The sequence below is a fragment of the Gymnoscopelus braueri genome, assembly GCF_963280865.1.
Source record: "Gymnoscopelus braueri genome assembly, chromosome: 23".
Classification (NCBI taxonomy): domain Eukaryota; kingdom Metazoa; phylum Chordata; class Actinopteri; order Myctophiformes; family Myctophidae; genus Gymnoscopelus; species Gymnoscopelus braueri.
Genome location: NC_137625.1, coordinates 4,461,167 through 4,472,565, shown reverse-complemented (window position 1 = coordinate 4,472,565; position 11,399 = coordinate 4,461,167). Strand labels below are relative to the sequence as shown.

The 11,399-nt window shown below is 42.1% G+C and overlaps 1 protein-coding gene across 1 annotated transcript in view; it reads right to left on the bottom strand.

Moving 5' to 3' along the window:
- The window catches only part of iqsec3a (IQ motif and Sec7 domain ArfGEF 3a), a gene marked incomplete at both ends in the record, with an annotated part of 182,305 nt that overhangs the window by 53,290 nt on the left and 117,616 nt on the right, over positions 1-11,399 (bottom strand). The gene's annotated exons all lie outside the window — the stretch shown is intronic.

Genomic DNA, 11,399 nt, shown 5'->3' with positions numbered 1-11,399 from the left:
AGTCTCCTTTGTGTCTCCTATCGGAACCACTGCCTACCGGTCCGCTGGTCATCAAATGATTGGCTTAGGAATGCGATAAAGAACAAAAAATATCCATGAATTCAAGTCTCCATGGGGTGACTAATTTCTGACTAATTTCTGACTAATAAAGTATTCAATCAATCAATCAATCAATCAATCAATCAAAAACCATCGAATCTCAGGCGTTACTATTTTTTAGAATAGACATGTTTGAGTGTATTTTCCCCAGTAGAACACTTCACATATTGGACAAATTCAGGACGACACATTTGTTCGAGTGGATCACGGCAATTAGACTTCTGTTAATGGCCACAGCGAGAGCACATTAACGGATCATAAAAATAAACAATAAAAATGATACATCGCTGTAATGAGGTTCCTCAAAGGAAAAATCCGGAGGCCGAGCACTTATTGAACAAAAACAGACCGGTTGAAGGTGCTGTTCGAGTAATAGACAGGATGGCATTTCATCTGTATTCACTGGCAGATCACTGACAGGTTATAACATTCATTAACAACTTTTAAACAGCTCAACACTCTGCTAAATTCAGAGGACGGTCCTAGAATTGCAAAAGGCCGTTTGTAACTTACAGGCTATGGCAGAAGCTTACATTTCTTCAAAAGTGAACCAGATTGAATTGGAGAGAACCCCAAATAGATAGCCTGGTTCCTGACCATAGACCCCGCCCACTCTCTGAGTGAGCTCCTCTTGGTCTGGTGTCATAATGTCAGCCTGTGGCTTTTCACGATCGAAGAAAAATCTGTCAAATCAGAGTCGGAGGTGGGAGTGGTCTAACGACAAGCCAATCAGCGAATATCTGATAAAACAAGCTGTGCGATGACGTCAGATGTGGGCGGATCCGTGGATCTCTTGTGATTGGTTTAGGGAAATTTGAATCCCCTCCCCCTGGTAATCGCGGACATTGCAGACAATTTCAGACTGAAGCTCCACGCAGCTTCAGGCTGATAATCAGGCTACCAAATAGATGCTATGGAATGGAATATTCAATTCATGTGAGTCACACACACACACACACACACACACACACACACACACACACACACACACACACACACACACACACACACACACACACACACACACACACACATTATACATTATACACATATATTATAATATTCCCTAATAGTACTATTAGCAGCTGGTCATAAGAGCAGACTCCGCCCATCTCTCTCTGTGTAAACGGTGCACAGTGCTTAATCCAGCACCTTTACAGAGTCATGCCGACCACCACAGTTAATGGATTAGTGACAGGAGATGGGGGGGGGTGGGGGGGGAGAGAGAGATGTAACAGACAGACAGACAGACAGACAGACAGGCAGACAGGCAGACAGACAGACAGACAGACAGACAGACAGACAGACAGACAGACAGACAGACAGACAGACAGACAGACAGACAGACAGGCAGACAGACAGGCAGACAGGCAGACAGGCAGGAGGTCAGGCACGCTGAGCAAGACCTAGCCAGTTGAGTGTCTAAACAGAAGTTCCGGAATTTGGTGGAGGTACCGCCCAAGGAAATGACGTTGAGGCTTTACAAATCTGCTTACATTCTCCGTGAATGAAACGTGATTGGTCAAGAAAGATCGTTTCCGGGGGAAATACATACGACAGAAGTCCCACCCTATTCGGTTTGAAGTCTGACGTCTTTTTGGAGTCCGACGTCACTTCCGGTCCAAGAGGCACCAAGCGCCGTCCACTCTTCATTGTAAACAAACATGTCAGAACCCGTAAATCTTTTTACAATAACCTCCTTTTACAGAAAGGAACCATTGAGGGTTAATAAGGGTCTTAATGCTAATATCATAGACAGTAAAGTATATATATTTATATACATATTTATTTATTATTAATATTAACATTTATATTATTTATTTTATCTGCCCAACAGCCACAAAGTGGCCTTAAGAACAGAAATTGCAGTTTCTGTTGTAGGTTTCCACCCGACAGTGATGGACAGAGACAGAATGAGGTATATTTATAAATCTTTCACTCCGTTGTATGGATAGTTTTTATTGTTCATTCTATAGCTGCCACTGGGCATACACAACCTGAATAAAAAGTGAATAGAGAATTCAGACTATACTGCATGTGCATGTGCATGCGTACGTGCGAATTGCCCACTGTTGCACATTTAAAATAGCAATAGCTGAGATGGAGGGAGAAGGAATATCAGCATAGATACTGGTTGGAAAGACAGACAGACAGACAGACAGACAGACAGACAGACAGACAGACAGACAGACAGACAGACAGACAGACAGACAGACAGACAGACAGACAGACAGACAGACAGACAGACAGACAGACAGACAGATGCAGAGGAGAATGGGGTGATTCAGAGCTTGAGTGAGAGGAGACACGCACGAACGCACAAACGCACAAACGCACGCACACACGCACACACGCACGTGTGCAGTTCGCGCACGTATACACACACCAATTCCGTATTACCTCGGGGGACCATAAACATCTACCCATATCGATATCCACTTCTCGTGCGCCTCTCTATTCCATTTGAAACAGACAGATACATACAGTATCATATGTTTTATGAGCCTTACAACTATACGAAGGAGTCAGCAGTCTGTACCGGGTCGGCTCTTCTTTCCTGTTTCAATGCTAAACCTGTGTATTTGTCAGGAAACACAAGACACACTTTTATACAGAGGTCCTTGCTTCATCGCTCTCTCTCAGCTAAGGGGTCCCTGGCCGGAGAAACGTTGAAGACCGCTGCGTTACACACATGGGGGTGTCCACTCATAGGCTGGTAGATACTGTAAGATATTTTTACATTTTTAACCCACGATTTTGTAACCCAATTTTGTTTACACCCAGTGCCAATTGTCTATGTAATCCTGGGCACTACACTCCCTCTGCCATCCTAGGGAGGCCAGGGCCGAGCTCATGCCTCCTTCAATGCATGAGAGCCAAATGAGCGTCGCGCCTGTCACAGACATGCGCAGAGCAAGTTCTGTCAGGGAACTCAGTGCAGTGAGCATGGTCTACTATTGGACCACATTAGCTCCACGTACACATCCACTCATCCACTCACACTCATTTCATTCTCAGACCGCTCTATTTAAGATGGAAGGTTGCACTTCTCATTCTGCTTGCTTTTGCTGCACACACACTGTTGCTGCTGCTGCTGCGCTGCTGTTCATTGCTGTTGCTAAAATTGCTGCTCACCCTCCACCACCCCATGCTACCACCTGTTGTTTGGATCTGCTGTTTATGTACGGGGGATTCTGAGTCCCTATGGTTGGGAAATGCACTTTATCAGAGTACCTAAAAGCAGATCCAATTCATCGCCAAACCATAATAAATATATTGCTCATTTTATATTCAATAAATATATCTTATCCTTTATGAGTTGTCTTTTTCTATGTATGAGTTGTCCTGACAGAACTGACCTTCTTATCACCTGACAGGGGAGAGTTTCCCCGGTGGGACGTAGCGTGTGGAAGGAACACGTTATTCCAACCAGTTCCTTTCCCTTCCATCAAGCTCCCCGGCTGGCCAAGGGGAGGCAGTATAGTGACCAGGATTACTGCATGTTTTTGTGAGGGTACCTACCCTAGGGGACACGGGGAGAACATGCAAACTCCACACAGAAAGGCCCTTTCACCAACCCCACCTAGGGTATGGGCACTGATGACGTGGAGGAGAGAGTGGGCTTTGATTTGTGTTTTAATTCTGTCCTCCATTGAGTTTCCAGACAAAGTCATTCAACTAATGACAAAGGGTTTAAATGCCCTTTGTGCGGTAATGGTGCAAAGTACAGAACAAGCAAATGACTTGCTGTTACGAGTCCGAGGTTGCAGCAGTGCTTTCCTTCTTACCTTTGCTGCTGTGTCCTGCTACCAGTGATGGCACAAGTACTCACATTATTTTAAGTATCAATACCCTGGCCTTGAGATAGCAGATCTACAAGCTCACAAGCGACACATTGTGAGCTTGTAGATCTGCTATTGTTAAATTGCCAAAGCATATATAGGTCTGAAGTGGTTTAGTAATAATCATCAAAAATCTACAAAGTAACTAGTGACTAAAGTTTTCAAATAATTATAGTGGAGTAAAAGTACAATATTTGCCTTTGCGATGTAGTGGAGTAGAAGTAAAAGTATTGAAAATCGGAAGTACTCCAGCAAAGTTAAAATACCTCAACATTGTACAGCATTTGAGTAAATGTACTTGGTTACTTCCACCACTGCCTGCTACTTTGACGGACCTGCCTATACAGTACCTGGCCGATGCGCAGTGGCACTACCTTTCTCCTTCACGTGTGCGTGTGTGTGTGTGTGTGTGTGTGTGTGTGTGTGTGTGTGTGTGTGTGTGTGTGTGTGTGTGTGTGTGTGTGTGTGTGTGTGTGTGTGTGTGTGTGTGTGTGTGCGCGTACGTGCGTGTGTCAGCCTTTTCATTACAATCGCTTCAAAGTGTTTGTCCGGGTATTTTGCTGAGAAGGGAATTGAGATGTACTGTACTGTACTGTACTGTACTGTACTGTACTGTACTGTACTGTACTGTACTGTACTGTACTGTACTGTACTGCACTGCACTGCACTGCACTGTACTGAGATTTCTACTGCTGAACTAATACAGAGAGCCCGGTTGGGCAGATTATTGCACCAGTCGTGCTCCTACCGACCACAGGATGTGCATATCTCAATAGAAGGACAGGTAGACCAACTACAACCACCACAGTTGTACTAGATATCGTTGCTGTCGGGCAGAAACCTCCTATCTCCATCATTTCTAACTGTTTGTGTTTTTTCGTAATCTAACGCTCTACTTGATCACGCTACAGCGTCACACAAAAGCATCAAAGGTAACAGATTCTACAAGCTTGAAACGCAGCGCGTTTTGAGCTTGTAGTTCTGCTACTTTTTGCTATATTTGTATTTGAATCCTGAAAAGTAACAGTTTTCAACAGAGGTTTCCACCCGACAGAGACGATGTATTGTATAAACATTCTCTACCAAACAGATCGGTTAACACTCGCATGACTGAGGTTTCATTATCCTCCACCATGCCTGAAAAACGACCATTTTGATCCCCAAATCAGGCTATCCTATTGGCCACTGTCTCCCCTCTGAGCTCCAGACTAGTTCACACTTTCTCCCCCAAACAGTGGGGGGTTCCATTGTCTTCTAAAAAGCTGAGAGTTGAAAATGGGTTGCCAAATTTTGAGAGAGAAATAAGCAGGCAGGTCTATGAAAGTGTTACTGCATGCGTTGTGCCCTGAGAAAACAGTGAGACATGAAGCAGTAGGCTAGTGTGTATTTCTATCTGTCTCCTATATGTCATCATGATTTGTGATTTGTGTATGTGGGGATCTCATTTTTACTTCCATGGAGTGTTGATTTCGTTAACGAAAACGAAACGAAATATGTTCGTCAACACACATTTTTCAAAGGACGAAGACGAGACGAGACCACCACCCATATGAATAAACAATAACTGGGACTAAATCATTATGCAATTTCGTTGACTAATAAAGACGAGACGAAAATGTAGTTCACTAAATAAAGACTGGAATAAAATCTATGGTAATTTTAGTTCACGAACAAAGACGAGACGAAATATTATATCATATATTTATTATATGATTTTGTCAGTAACGTTTTAGTCACTAAAAGAAGCTATGGATGGCAGCTTTCAGTGGTTAAATAAGAGAGGATAAGATAACGTCGTACACGGGAGTGTTCGGGGGGGTTTTAGTGAGAGGTTTGATAAACGACTCACCCCGTCTGCCATCTGGAGTTGAGTCTGCAATTTGTCGTTGGGTTATTTTGCTACTAAAGCAGAAATAACTGCTTCTCTCTCTCTCTGACGCACACAGGAATGCACGCACGCACGCACACCTCTATACACGAGGCACACAAAACACATGTCCACGTGCAGTCATAACGAGTTCTTCTTTACAGCCTCGGGTCCTCCCCCGGTGGAGCTGTCGGACAGGTTTGGCTGATATATTGTTTTAATTAATCTTGACGTACCTCCGTGCCTGCTGCATGCGCACACGAGCATGCACGCGCACACAGACGCATGCACGCAGGCGCACACACGCACACACACACACACACACACACACACACACACACACACACACACACACACACACACACACACACACACACACACACACACACACACACACACACACACACACACACACACACACGCACGCACACACACAATTTGATGTGTGTGCATAAGGCTGCGCGTGTGCGTGTGTAATCAAAGGTAGCCATTTCCCACTTTTAGTCAGTGGTGGAAGAAGTCCTCACATTTTGTACTTAGGTAAAAGTACCAATACCACATTGTAGAAATACTCTTTTACTAATAAAAGTCCAGTATTCAAAATGTAGTAAAAGTATTCGCATTAAGATATACTTAAGTAAGTACTGAACGTAAAAGCACTAATTTTGCAGAATTTCAAGTTTCCAAATGTAAAAAAATGCTTTGAAAATAGCAGATCTACAAGCTCACAAGCGACGTGCTGTGAGCTTGTAGATTGACTGATTGATTGATTGATGAATACTTTATTAAAAGTTAGCAAAAGCAAGGCACGGTGGAACAGATTTATACAAAAGAATGCTAAAAAGATAACCCAGATAAGCCCTCAGGGCTTGTTTCCATTAAGGTCCTGTGTATTCAATTCATCGAGAAATTGAATACAAAGAGAATACAAAGAGAGATCTGCTATTTTCCAATAGCCTAAGTATAGCCTGGCATGGCCAGACTAATATCACTGCGTAGATATTAGTCTGGAATCTCTGTGTGGAACCTGCATAAGTATGCATAGGGCTGAAGTGGTTAATGTATGTTCTATAATAATAATCCTAAAGTTTTCAAACAAAATGGAGTAAAAGTACAATATTTGGTATAGTGGAGTATAAGTAAAAGTACAGACATTTTAAAATACCAGTAAACCAGTAAAGTAAAAAAAACTAAAAAACTACTTAAGTACAGTACTTGAGTAAATGTACTTACAGTTACTTACACCACTGCTTTTAAGTACAGAGAAAATAGTCCTGTTTAAGATGCAACACATGCGCTCAGGTATTAGAGGGACATTGTGAAATACTGGAACAATTAAACCATGAACTGCCTGTTCTGCAGTGGTGGAAAGTAATTAAGTCCAGTTTCTTACTGTAAGTACTGTACTTCAGTCCAATTTATTACTTTTTACTCCACTACAATTATTTGAAAACTTTAGATACTAGTTACTTTGTACAGTTTGATTATTATTACATAACAAACATTAACCACTTCAGCCACTTCATTTAAACTTTGGCAATTTGAAAATAGACTATCTACAAGCTCGCAACGTGAGCTTGTAGGCGGGTGCATATATGAAAAAAAAGCACCTTACCCAAAAAAAATTGGAACAAAAGGTTTCTCAACTGTTTTCTGTAGTATGTGGTGTCCTGAATAACATACTAAAAGTCTACCAAAGTTTGATCACTGGAAAGGTGTTATTTTCAAGATGGCGTCCACGATGCCCAAAAAATCATTAAAACAGCCTAACTCCTTCATTATTTATCCTAGACAAGTACTTTTTGTGTCTAACCGTATGTTTTGGGGCCTAGGAATCCATTGGACTTGTCCAAATTGCAGAGATACAATTAGATAATTGTGAATTCCAATATTTAGTTTGTGACTATTAAAACCCTTTGAAATGGTCTCCCATTTCAAGTTAACTAGTACTACAATGCCATGCAGGAATTCAACGATCTCATCTACACGACCAGTGAGCAACACAGAGAATCCACAGATTCCAGGATGAAACGAGATCACGCTGACCAGGAAAAGATCAAAGAAAAACGTGGCACTTTTAACCATTCTCTCTAGACCCATCTCGAGAAACATTGTGACTGGTGTAGTCGCCAAAGAAGACGTGAATGTTCATGAGTTTGAGACTGTTGGGAATGAGTTCATTGAAAAAATTGTTGGAAAGCCCATTTTTGGGATCTCATTCAAACGCAAAGACCGGGCAAAAACCCTTGCAGATGAGTCTAGCATCAAAGTTACCAAAGACCGAACCATTGATCCTGCTCTGTTGTTCCAACGATTTCTGATTATGTCAAAAACCGGAGACCTTTCACTGGAAGATGTAATGACCTATGAGCTCAGCCCATTCCCTGCAGCCCTGTTTGAAGCCAAATAAATATTCCGTAAGGCTGACAAACCCCAACTAGCTCAGGCAGTGACTGAACTGTCAAGCGAGGAATCAAAGAAAACTATACTGGATTCTATCCCACCAACTGAATGGTGATGACTTGATGGTGGCTCCCTGATTCATCGCTTGCCATGGAAAATGGGTGACAGTTATGGTGTCATTGCAAAGTCCTATGCTGACTTTACCATACACCAATATGGTAAAGCAGCTGTAATTTTTGATGGTTATAGTGACAGTCCTTCCATCAAAGACAATACGCATCAGCGACGTGGGCAAAACACCCACCCAATCGTTAGCTTCACTGCACAAACTGAGTTTGTGGGAAGAAAGGATGACTTCCTATCCAGATCTTGTAACAAACAAGGACTTATTAAGCTTGTGACTGAGGAACTGCAGAAGAAGGGCTACACTGTTATCAATGCACCAGGGGATACAGACGTGGACATTGTCAAGGTTGCAATCAAGGCGTCACAACATCTGCCCACAACCATGATAGGGGAAGATACAGACTTGCTCGTTCTTCTTCTCTACTATGCTGAGAAGAACAATAGAGGCCTCTATTTTCGTTCGGACAAATCCAAAGTTCCTAAAGTGTATGACATCAGCGAGATGAAACAAGTCCTGGGTAGAGACTTGTGTTCTCAGTTGCTGTTTATTCATGCTTTCACGGGATGTGATACAATGTCACGCATTTTTGGTGTTGGCAAAAAGTCAGCGTTCCAGAAACTTGTGAAGGGTCAATCAACCATCCAGACCTGTGCGAATGGGTTTCTGCTCCCAAATCAAGCAACAAATGTGGTAGAGGACCTTGGGAGCAAGGCAATGGCAGTTATGTTTGGTGGCAAGAATACAGATTCACTTTCATCTTTGCGCTACAAACTTCTAAGCAAGAAAATTGTGTCTGCCAAATCATTTGTCAACCCAGAACATCTCCCTCCAACAGAGTCCTCGACTAAATATCACTGCCAAAGAGTTTATGACCAGATCATGGTGTGGACTGAAATGGAGAGTGACATGAATCCGGTGGATTGGGGATGGAGATTGGAGGACAATCACTTTGTGCCAGTTATGACCAATAAAACTGCTGCCCCAGAAAGCCTCCTGCATATGGTCCACTGTAATTGCAAAACTGCCTGCCAAACATAACGGTGTAGTAGCAGACAATACGGACTGCCATGTATGCCTGCTTGTGGACCATGTCAAGTCGAGAATTGTGAGAATCCGCATAATCAACCTTTATGGGAGGAAGAGTGTGATAACTCATTGTAAATCTGGTGTGGATCCAAGAAAAAGAGAAAAGAAAAGAAAAATACAAACAAATATAAAAAAAGAATGCAAAAAATACAAAAACAATATAAAATACAAAAGCATGAAAGAAAAAAGTGTAAAAAAAAATAGGGGTTAGCGGTACTGAGCCTTCACGCGGCGGCCCTGTTTTGACTAATTTCACAGTACCACGCAGTAATAATGCATTTATTCCCAAAATAAATTGTTGAAAGCTTCAACAGAATTTGAATTATAAGTAAAATCACCAATGCTGGGCATTATGTCACGTGGAAAAGGAGAAATGTTTTATATTGGACAAGTTTCTTAATTCATTACATAAATACCCTTATAACCAATTTTTTAATACATAATTGTACTTATCAATACATAATTGTACTTATAATCACTTCACTATAATTTATATAAGCTAATTGGATTCCTAGATCACCAAAACATAGGGTTAGACACCAAAATTACTTGTCTAGGATGAATAATGGAGGAGTAATGGTCTTTTAAGGAACTGGCGGCGGCCATCTTGAAAATTTTACATTTCTAGTGGTCCGATTTTGGTAGACTTTTGATATGTTATTAAGTACACCTGATACTACAATAAACCATTGAGAAACCTTTTGTTCCAATTTTTTTTGGGTCAAACCATATCTGCACCCGCCTACTAGTTCTTTGTGATTTTGTGCTCATTTAAAAAAAAAAACACTAATTACTCTGCACTAGTGATTAGTGATTGTCTCTTTTCATCTGTCACCAATTAGATTTTTACTCTCTACGACCCTGAGTGGGATGAATACATAACCTACTAGTTAAATTATTCCAAAAAGCTGTTGCATACTCAAGCTTCCAGCACTGGGTAAAGACATGACATACAGTATAACAGGGGTCTTCAATGTTTTTCAGGCCAATGACCCCCTTAGCCGAGAGAGAGACGAAGCAGGGACCCCCAATAAATGTATTGTATGCAATTGTGTTGCACATTAAACTTACTTTCTTTCTTTTTTTTCTGCATGCAACTTGATGAGATGCTTTCAAAGCTATAGCCCAGCATTTTAGCAGATTGTCTCATCAGTGTCTGTTGACTATTGAAAGATTTGAGTCTAGCTTGGAAGTATTCCACGTTCCATTTTTCTTTTAAGTGACTATGGGTTGCCTCCAAGGGATGCGGAAGCTTTGATGGCTCCATACAGTATATTTCTCTGACAGCACTATCATCAGTGGTGTGTAAATCTTATATTAGCCCATTAAGACCTGAGGCGGATTCTACAAATGCCTTGTAAATCAGTTGTTCTCACACTTTCAAGATTTTTCAAAAATGCTCAAAAATAGCAGATGCTGTGAGCTTGTGTATTATTCCTAATTCCTTAATTCCTAGTCACAAACGTAACGTGCGGACCTGCGAGGTGCACCAAACTGGGCATCAACACTGGGCACCAACACTGGGCACCAACACTGGCCAGGGGTCTGCCATCAGAATAGCCACATCAGGAACCACGTGCAGGAACCAGGCGCACCATTGCTCCACCCCTCTGTGTTCCTATTGGCTGGCGTTTAAACAGCCATAACTCAAGTTCCCAGCATGCTAAAGGCCTTAAACTTGGTAGGTGCTCTTAGACGGCCAATAGGGACAGGCGGTAATTGCTTAAGCCCGCCCTCTCTGTGTTCTCATTTGCTGGTCTTAAAACGGCTGTGACTCCAGTTCCCAGTATGCTAAACGCTCCAAACTTGGTAAGTGCTCTTAGACGGCCAGTAGGGACAGGCTGTAATTGATTCTGCTAAGGCGCAGCCTGCCACTGACGAGGTTGACTAGATTTGTTTTTTCAGTGGTTTTCCACCAGTGGCGCTGTTCGCTACCTATGAATGATGCCTGGACCCGGACATGACGTCATTTAAA